The sequence below is a fragment of the Camarhynchus parvulus genome, chromosome 13, assembly GCF_901933205.1.
Source record: "Camarhynchus parvulus chromosome 13, STF_HiC, whole genome shotgun sequence".
In the NCBI taxonomy this organism is placed as follows: Eukaryota; Metazoa; Chordata; class Aves; order Passeriformes; family Thraupidae; genus Camarhynchus; species Camarhynchus parvulus.
Window position 1 is genome coordinate 14,548,048 of NC_044583.1, and position 10,014 is coordinate 14,558,061.

Below are 10,014 nucleotides of genomic sequence, written 5' to 3' on the forward strand. Positions count from 1 at the left end.
GTGCAGCATTTAGATTATCTAAAAGAATAATTCAATTTCAAATGCTGCTAAAACAAAAGCAACACAAACTTTGAAAACCACATCATGTCGCAACGGAAGCGCTGAGGAGCAGCCACTGCAACGCCACAGCACCTTCTGTCCCTGAGTGACAAAAAAACCCCAATACTAAGAAGAAACCCTTTAAAATTAACTGCACTAGAAATGCGGATGTGTTAAATAAAGGCTCAGTTGTAATGGCTGCCAAGTTCTAACAGAACGAAATAGAGACAAGCAAAGTCCATTGCTCTAAGCTCATTATATTGTAAAGAGCTCTCACAATACATTATTTTGATTGGTGTAAAAACAAACAAAAAAACAACCACAACATTAAACCTCTAAAACCTTTAGATAAATGATGATGACAGGAGTTGCTGGATGTTCAGACGTTAGAAGAAAAAAAAAATAAAATAGGTCACTTGTTGTACAAAGCCAAAACATGGACTGGGGAGCCACTTGTTTGTGTTTCAAAATTTTTTCCCATGATTTCAAACATCTCCCTGTTCCAAATTAGAGTAAGAAAAGGAACAATCTCAGGAAGACTGCCATGGTTTAACTCCTGCTGGGAATTAATATCACACGGCCACTTGATCACCATCACCCCTCCCAGTGGGATGGAGAGAAGTGAAAAAAAGGGCAAAAACCTTGGGTTGAAATAAGAACATTTTAATAAATAAAATTATGATAGAATAGTGATAATGATAGCAACTGTGGTGAATGGCAGATAATAACCAAAAAAAAAAAAAAAGAACAGAAAAAGAGAGGACTAAAGCCCAAGAGAAACCAGCGCCACAATGCAGTTGCTCACCACCCACTGACCAATGCCCATCCAGTCCCTGAGCAGCAGTCAGTGTCTCCCAGCCAATTCCCCCCTGTTCATACTCTGGGCATGAGGTTCTGTGCTGTGGAATATCCCTTTGCCCAGTTCCCCCAGCTCCTTGTGCACCTGCTCACTGTCAGAGCACAGGAAACTGGAAAGTCCTTGATTTAGAGCAAGCACTGCTTGGCACCAACTAAACCATTGGTGTGCCATCAACATTACTGTTGTACTAAATCCAAAACAGAGCACTACACCAGCTACTAAAATTAACTCAATTCCAGCAAAATCCAAGACCAAGAACTTCAGACTTAAGATCTTAAGCTGTGCTATTTGGCCAAAACAACCTTTTAAAAAACTCCCTTTATAACTGATTGTTCAAGGAACATGGAGTGTTCAATTTTGTTTTATAACAATTATATTTCAAAAATCCCTCCCTCCCCTGGCACACCCATTTTGTCAATAGCATATTCCTGGTTAGCCTTAAAGAAAACAGTAGAATTGCCAAAAATCAATTAAAAGAAAAAGGGAAAAAACTCCTTCAAGTTTGTCCCATCTCATTCCACCAGCAGAACAGACCATCTTGAGTGTGATCACACAGCACGTACCCTCTCAAAGATAACACACATTTTCCCTTTCACAGAATTTTTTTTCCTGAAGTTTCATCACAACAAAATTTTGCCATTTCAGCTGAAGCTGCGAATTCTGCCACTTAAACCAATGTAACTGTTGCTTCTGCACCAACATAAATATAAATCCATCACATCACAGGCAGAAAATATGCCCTGGTAAAGCAGCACAAGGGACAGCAAAAATCCGCACTCATTTATCCAAACAGGTACAAAATTACATTACCAGAGAAAAGTTTGTACATTTAGGAAAGCACTAATCATAAAGTTACTTAATAGTTACAAAAAGAAACTGGAATACCTGCAAATGTAAGTTATTCCAAGCCTATTGCCACCAAAAATCACCACAGAAAGTCATTCCAGTCAAATCAGAACCTCAAAACCAGACTTGATCCTGCAACATTCAGCCCCACATCTGTGAACAAGATGCTCATTCTGCTACAGCATCACAATCTAAAATACTTGGCAAGATTGACTAAAATCCAAAAGAGAATTTCAACTTCTGTTTCTCACATCTATGAAACTCCAGTTACTCTGGATACATCCATTAACAAGCGGATTCTGGTCTGTAGTTTAGCTCCCACCTTAGATTATTTTTCAGTAATAGATTCTGAAACTAAAAATATCATCAGGAAAACCTTTTGTTTTCCTTTGAGGTAAACTTGTCTAGACAGGCTTTGAAAAGGAAAAAATATTTAAAAAACAAACCCAAACAAAATACAAAACATACAAATCCAATCTGTAGCTGTAGAAAAGTTCAGTGTCACAGTCCAACAACTAAAATTAGACCCATCAGCTGGGTTCTACCCACTCACTCCCTTGTTTACACCTGTCCTGGTCTGAGGAGCAAAAAGAATTTGAATTACAGAAGAATCCCATTCTTCAAAGACTCAGATCCTTCTATCATCAGTTTGGGAGGCAGAGAACAAAGGGAAGCAAAGGGAAGGAACAGGACTAAAAGGTTTATCAAATATGCACTTAGAAAAGAATCTCCCTGTGTGATTCTGTAGAAAAACAAAAACAAACCTAGAACTCAGGGTACATGAGTCACCAATCCATCAAAAGGGCTCTCTCCCGCACAGACAGTGCCAAGGAAAGGGAAAGACTGCCTTGCTCCCATACAATTGAAACTGGCTAACAAGGACAGCAATCAAAGATTTCTGCTGAGAAGGACAGATCCAGCGAGATCCCAGGAGCAGGAACAAAGCCCTGGAACACTGCAGACGTGCACAGCAACACTGGCACTGGCACTCAGTCACTGCTCCCAGTAATGCTCACTCCTGCATCACTCGAGGTGTTCAGGAATTCCAAATAATAACCAGAGAGTATTCAGCCTTCCATTTAAAGGTTTAGAGAGTCAGTCAGCAAACAGACAGCTCAATCTTGCTGTGTAAGCAGTTAACAAGAACAAACATTTTTTTTCTCCTTATTTTCTCTTTTTCTTCATTTTTTTCCTCTTTTTTTCCCCATCTGGTCTAACAATATGGATTGCTATACAACTGCTGCAGTGGTGTGCCTGAAGAACAGGTATTTCTACCTAGAAAACACAGTAATTCCTACATTCCTACTCATCCAAGACTCATTCAGTTGTGAACTGAGGCACAGCTAAGGTTAACCATTCCAAACAAATACAGCACGTGTTTTGCAAAAGCAAATGTTACTGCAAAATAAATTAGGTCAAACTCTTCTCTGTTCACAGGGACTTCAGTGAACATGAATTCACATTAAAGGCATATTAAAAATGGACAAAAGCAACTACGGAAGGTTAATTGCAAAGAATAAAAAAATAATCTACATTTCCAACTTTCATTAATTCTAGCAAATTTTATATGAGGGGAAGAAAACCAATCCAGGAAATGAAGATATATATCACACAGCTGTTAAGATAAAGTTTTCCTTAAAGATTTCTTTCTCAAGTACATTTATACACTATTAACAGTTTCAGCCCACTCTCAATTATATAGCAAGTATTATATTATTTTTAGGTAGCCTGTAAAACATCCTGTGGCTTTTATTTTTCATAATGAGCAGGTAAGACAAAGGAACTGAACTCGGGGACTAACACATGTTAACAAAGGTTAACAAATCCACCAGGTATGCAGCAAAATCCTTCCTTCTGTGCATTCCTATGGGATCCACACCCTGCCTGCACATGATCAGTTCAAATTCAGTCACACTAAGAGGGGCTGCTTGGTTTTGAGATCACAGCTTAGCTGGGTACCTGAAAGACAGCAAGCTAATTCATTAAAATTAAAATATAATTAATAATATCCTTAATTAAAATCTTCAGAAGAAAGTCTAGGTTGACTCAACAAACCAAACTGCTCCAAGGTCCTTTCTAGCTCCCCAGTTTCTCACCAGTTCAAGGTTTGGTTTATTAACCAGTTATTCAGCAGTTTTTTTGCCATCACAGCCCATGTTTGCAAGCCCACACCTACAAGCCTGCCTAACCACATTTGTATCAGCACATTCTGAGAAAATCTGGGCAGCAATCCCAAAGCGCCTCTGCAGAGGAGAGAATACCCAGAGGAGCTGCACACGGAGCATTAATGAGAGCCTGAGATGATGCAGTGACATCCCACCCCAGAGAGCTGGATCCCAGGAACACCAGCCACAGGCAAAGCTCACAAAAACCCTGCAACCCAAACGTGTTACCAGGATGAAGCCACACGATGGGATGAAATACATTTCATCCTCCACAGTTGCCCAGGCAGTTTTTAGCCATTTCAGACACAGCCTATGTTTAGAACCTGCAATGACAATAACTGGCTACCAGACTGGTAAGAAGTTAAAATAGAAAACAAGGCTTTCAAGATTTCTCTAGGTCAGCACTGATAAAGTTTCCATTGCTGCTGCTGCCTTATCTGTTTTCAGAATCATGTAAATAAAGCTTCGAGGCCTGTGAAATAAGCAGCTCAGCTTCCTGCAGCACCAGACTCGCCTGACAGAAATATCAAACACACAGTGGAAATACCCAGAAAAGTTCCCTTTAAAACATGCTCAAACTCAAGATACGCAACCAAAGAATTCTTCCAGAAAAGCTCCTCAAGATGAAGTAGCCACTTCTGAGTGCTCCTCCCAAGAATGCTGCTAATTACAGAGCAGCAGGGCCTCTCTGAAATGAGAGATGCTGGAAGGGCAGGGAAACAGGTACAGATGCCTGAATCACAATGAAGGACTGGACTTGAATACACACTTAAAAAGCAAAGCGATGGTGAACTGTCCATTCTAACCACAGCAAACACTGCCAGGTGTATTCGGAGCTAAAAATGGATTCGGAAGAGTAAATCACCACATGGGTTCCCGAGGAGGGGAAGAGGAGCCATCTGCACTGTTTGAAGAGGAGGAAACCAACCCAAGTTTAGCAAACAGCTCGGAGAAGGTTTGTGTGAGCCCAACACCACACACCAAGCAGGCTCAGAGACTTTTCCAGACACACCCATCACTCAGAGCTCACGGGCACGATGCTCCCTTCTGCCTCTGCAGCAAGAGCTCCAGCTGCCGAACTGGACTGAGATACCGATCTCTGCCCATCCTCTCTCCCAAAGGAATGAATTCCCCAGCATTTCTTCTAACGAACTTGCTCAGTTCATGTCTCTGTCACAATCAAGTGGCTCCAACATCGGTAGCTCCTCAAGGCTGATGTAAACAAAGCGAATCCTTGTTTTGGATGAGCAGCAGTTTTATATTGCTCTGTAAGTTTGCTGATGAACCTTCTATGTAATGGTGGTCGCAAAGACAACCATTTCCTAATGCTAATGAGTTCAGCAATTATTAAATACTTAAGTGATATTATGACTCGAAAACCAGAGATGATTACTAGTTATTAAAGCTAACTAGAAACAAAAATGATACAGTTTCTCATGCACAGGCCCCCTCCTATCTAAGATAACCAACAAAAAAAAAGCCAAGGTTACAGAAAAACCGAAGTCATGGGGTACAATAGCTTAGAGCGCCCACCTAACCAAAGTATATTTTTTCCATTTTTAAATCTATCTTCATTAACCTTACAAGAATGATCAAAACAATTATTTCCTTCTTATCCTCCCAAGTTTTATCTCTACAGACACATTACAAGCACAGACAAACCCTAACTGAAATATATGTGAAAGTATCCAAGTCTGAAACACAAGTTAACAGAAACTCCTGTACTAAAAACTGCATAAGAAATGAATACCGCAACACCGACAGATTTCAAAAGAGTATTCTGAATGAGATCACAAATGGCTAATATTTATGAGCCATATTACACAAATCTCACTTTTCTTTGGTATATTTCGCCCCTAGCTTCTAACATTGTCCTTCATTTGCCAATACTTGCGGCATTACACACAAAAAAAAATTTCACATTTTTTTCCACTTTATTCCCCCAATCACATTATTTATGCACTGGGTCCCACACACACACCCCCAAAAAGGCAGCACAACCAGAAGGTAAGAATCCCTCTAAGAGCTCCATCTGTCACAAGTATACTTGGTACACAGAACTACTCCCGAGCACAGAAGAAAAATGAAAATTCTCATCACAAACCTTATTTTATAAGTCTACAGAAGGTCTCATAAAACCGACTGACATGACATAAGTAGGGAAGATGCAAAAAGCCCTGTCCTCCACGCCACGGGCAGGCTGCTCCTTACATAAGCATGACCATATGTTCCAGGGCCCGTCTCCAGGAGAGGTGCCCGGTCCGCTCCGTGTCTCAGCCGGGCCGGGGGATGCTCAGCCGGCTGCGGGCACCGGCGGGCACAGCCCGACCGCAGCGAGGGCACAGCCCGACCCCAGGCAGGGCGGGCAGCACCGCAGCCCTCCGCCCAAGCTGTGTCAGGGCTTCGGGAGCCCGCAGCTCATTCCTGGGGCCAGCACGGGGATGCGAACCGCGGCCCCCTCACCCCACTCCCCGACAGGACACTCATTCTCCGCCCGGCGCAACTCCCGCGCTCACCGCCGGCGCCGCGGGCAGCCCCGCGCATCCTGCCCGGCACCGCTGAACTCCAGTAACCCCGGCGGCTCCCGGCGCCGGCGGAGGAGGGGAGCGGGGAGGGGAAGGGGGGCGGAGGGCGGGGAGGAGCGGGAGGGGGGCTGCGCGCAGGGAAGGCCGGGCAGGGAGCCCCGGCACCGGCGCGGACACGCGCGGGAGCGGCGGGGGCGCGGAGGGGCGCGGGAGTGGCGGGCGGGGGGCGCCGCGGGGGCGCGCACGCGCGTGCCTGAGGCGGCGCGTGCGGGAATCACCTGAACCCGCGGGGTCGCCGCCGCCTCCTGTTCCTCCTCCTCCTCTCGCTCCTGCTCCCCGGTGGCGCGGCGGTGGCTCCGCGCTTCTCACACCGACGGCGGCGGTTCGGTGCCCGGCGGCAGAGCGGCTCCTCGAGGCACCATGGCCGCGCCGCGCCGCCTCAGGGCGCCGCCGACTCCCCGCGGCCCCGCGGACGGGCGGCCATGGCCCCGCTGCCTGCGCGCGCGCGCCGCCCCTCTCCGCGCATGCGCACGCCCCGCCCGCGGAGCTGCTCCTCCGCTCCCCCCCGAGCAGGTTCGGGGCGGGGGCGGAGGGAGCGGAGCCGCGTTTTGGGGGAAAAGAGCTGGGATTTGGGCTGAAGAGCGTTCCCCGCCCTGAACGGGTTCTGTCCGTAAAGCCGGGACCCTTTTGCCCGCCCACACCCCTGAAAGGCAGAGGCGGGGGTTTAAATTCCGATGGGAGCGCAGGGGTTTGGGTCCTCTCGGGACGTGCGGACTCGCCAGGGCAGCTGCGAGTCTGGGAGGTGACTCAGAAAAGTCGGTCAGCAAAATTTCAGGTGGTGTCTGAGCAGATGTTTAAAAGGCACCCCTGCTATTTTAATAATACTCCTTACTGGCCTTGTGGAACACAAAGTGCTGTATTACTTTCAAATACTAAGACTGACTCTGTTTTTTCCAGTGTTGTACTGCAGAGCCTCCAGTCACCTTCGTTGTGAGTCCAACCAGAAATCACCAGATTTGCTGTACTATTGCACTGTCATTTTTCAGCTGGAGGCCCGACCCAGAGGCTGCTCCCTCAGAGCCCAGCCCACCACACTACAGTTTCATACTTTTCAGCTCACAGATAGTCTCACCAATATTTACTCATCCTGTCAGGATTGCATGGCCAAGCCCTAGAACACATTCTTAAATGCTATGGAAAAAATTATGACACAATAGGAGTAATGTTTTTTACCTTAGTTTTAAAAAAAAATTACAAAGCCACATTGTCTGGAACATGAAAAAAAAACCACTTTGCTGTGGTGAGGAATGAGGGAATACACTGAACTGGAAAATCCTGTAGCTCACTAGGGTTGGGCTGGCCAACTTAATAATTGCTTTTTTCCTTCCATCTCTAATGAACTGGAGCATTCACAGACACAGGTATTAACAATACCTCAACACAGCATCTTTGTGAAGCAGAGATATTAAAATAAAGGTTTGGGTGTCTGTTTGAATTATGCTTTGCAAAATTATTGTCTGAGTACGTGAAGGTTTTCTAAACTTCAGGAGGGAAGGGTAATTTGAACACATCCATCCTCAGATGGTGCCTTTGGTGTTCACCCTGAGCCAGTCTTCTCCTAACCCCAGTCACTCCAGAATGCAGCAGGCAGGAGATCAAATGGCACAACTGACAGGACTCTCCCAAACCTCTGCAGGTACCATGGAACAGCTCAGCACCATTTTTTATAAGCTTCAGATTTTAATACAATTTATATAAAACCAGCAGGTTTTGTATTGCAAAATGTTAATTTTGAATCTATCCGTTTTTGCAAGGGTTCCTAAATTAAATTTAGAAAGAACAAAGCTGCAGACCCAGCCAAACAAAGGACACCCACATGTGGTTATTACTCATAAGCACTCTGTGCTCTGGTCAGGCTTAGGAGGTTCACTGAGCCCCTCCTGCACAAGGCTTCTCTGACCTGCTCAGTGTCCCCAGTGATTGCACTCTTGTTTTACATATCTGTTTATTAATCATGCCACTGTCACCTAATCCTTTTCTTGTACCTGGGGTAAACACTGCTCCAAACCCTGGATTTCTGCAGAGAACATGGGAAAAGCTTCACCAGGCTCCAGCCACCCCATTCTTCTGGCTCAGCCCACTCACAACTGCATCCTGTTCCACTCTTGCCAGTACCCCACTTCTTATCACAGGGAATATAAACCAGCTGTCATATAAGGCATAAGAATTTCAGCTCCATTTCTAGGGGCTGCTTGTCTACTCATGCCATACATGGAAAAAAAAATCATGAGTCACTTCTTGTCTATACTTTGTGGGCTTGGCTCAGTGCTGACTGAGGTTGGGGTGATCTCTAAGTCCTACCTCTCTGCAATACTGCTTGGGAGAGAGGACAGCAAGCAGCAGAGAGAGACAAATACATATTCACAGCAGTAGAAAACAACAGGTATTTATAGGAGTTGGAGTGGAAATATCTATTATTACTTTAGAAGTAATTATATAATGAAAGTATTGTAGAGTTCCCGCTTCAGTTTGCAAGCAAACAATAGGACATGAACCCCACATTTATTTCATTCTATCCTCTGTCAGCATTTAATTCTGAAAATGTGTTACTTTACAAAAACAAAGGTTTTCTAATGAGCAGATCAGGTATGTGGCATTACTACGGTCTTGTCAGGCATGGCTTTTTAAAAGCACCTCAACTTTCTGCTTCATTTCTCCAGAATTTTGAAAGCTTTTCCTGCATCTGACACTGGGTGGCTGAGAATTCTGAACTCAATGATTATTCATCTCTCATTATCAACAAAGGCCTTTGGATTCCAGAATTTCAGTGATCAGCAACTGAGGACTGAAGGGCACCACTACGGTGACATCTCATTAAAACTTTGAAAAGACTTTCTCAGAGTTCAGAAAATGTGGAAGCTTAATTTGTCCATGCAGATGGACACAAGCCAGCACCCCAAACTGCTTACAAAGAAAATCCCTCATAAGAATTCTCAAAGAGCAGCAAAATATGCTGACGTGGAAGGTCACTGCATGCATAAGGTGGACAATAACATAGGCAGTTCCATTTGAAGCTTTTTATAAACCATTGTTTCAAAAAATATTCATACATGCATATGCAAAAGCAAAGGAATGTCTTAATGAGTAGGTTATTGGACAAAAAGTTAACTAATGCAAAAATTAAGATTGCCTGTGAAAGCTAATTTGGTACCTCGTGTATAATACTGGTGGCAGCCAGTCCCCAAAGCCTTTGTGTTCCCTTCTTGTAATTTTATCCCATTCACTAAACAAAGGAACAAATATGCTTTAATTAAAAGTTTAATTCCTGCAGAAACTCATATCCAGAAAGAGAACTTGGGAGCATTACTGGTCAATAGCAACAGAGTCAGTTCATCTATCTCTGATTTAACTACTCTCACTCTAGAATCCAATCTCAAAAATTCCTGGTTTTCACTATCTGTGACCCTATTTCCTAAATTTCTCACCATCACTTAGCTTCTCATCATCTCCTAATTTTTCCTCTCATTCCCGCTGCTTTTCAGAGCAGAATTCAGCTGGTTTCTCAATTTCCTATTTGTTT

At 44.3% G+C, this 10,014-nt stretch overlaps 1 protein-coding gene across 3 annotated transcripts in view; it reads right to left on the reverse strand.

The window, feature by feature from the left end:
* RNF145 (ring finger protein 145) overlaps nucleotides 1-6,953 on the reverse strand; it is a 44,663-nt gene extending 37,710 nt beyond the window's left edge. The window contains exon 1 of one of the 3 annotated variants that reach the window (XM_030957303.1): nucleotides 6,713-6,953. The gene's annotated coding sequence lies outside the window, so the exon portion shown is untranslated. Of the gene's footprint in view, nucleotides 1-6,013; nucleotides 6,378-6,425; nucleotides 6,531-6,712 lie in introns of those variants that run through there. The other 2 variants (XM_030957304.1, XM_030957305.1) reach the window with 2 other exon arrangements.
* Between the last annotated feature and the right edge of the window lie 3,061 nt (nucleotides 6,954-10,014).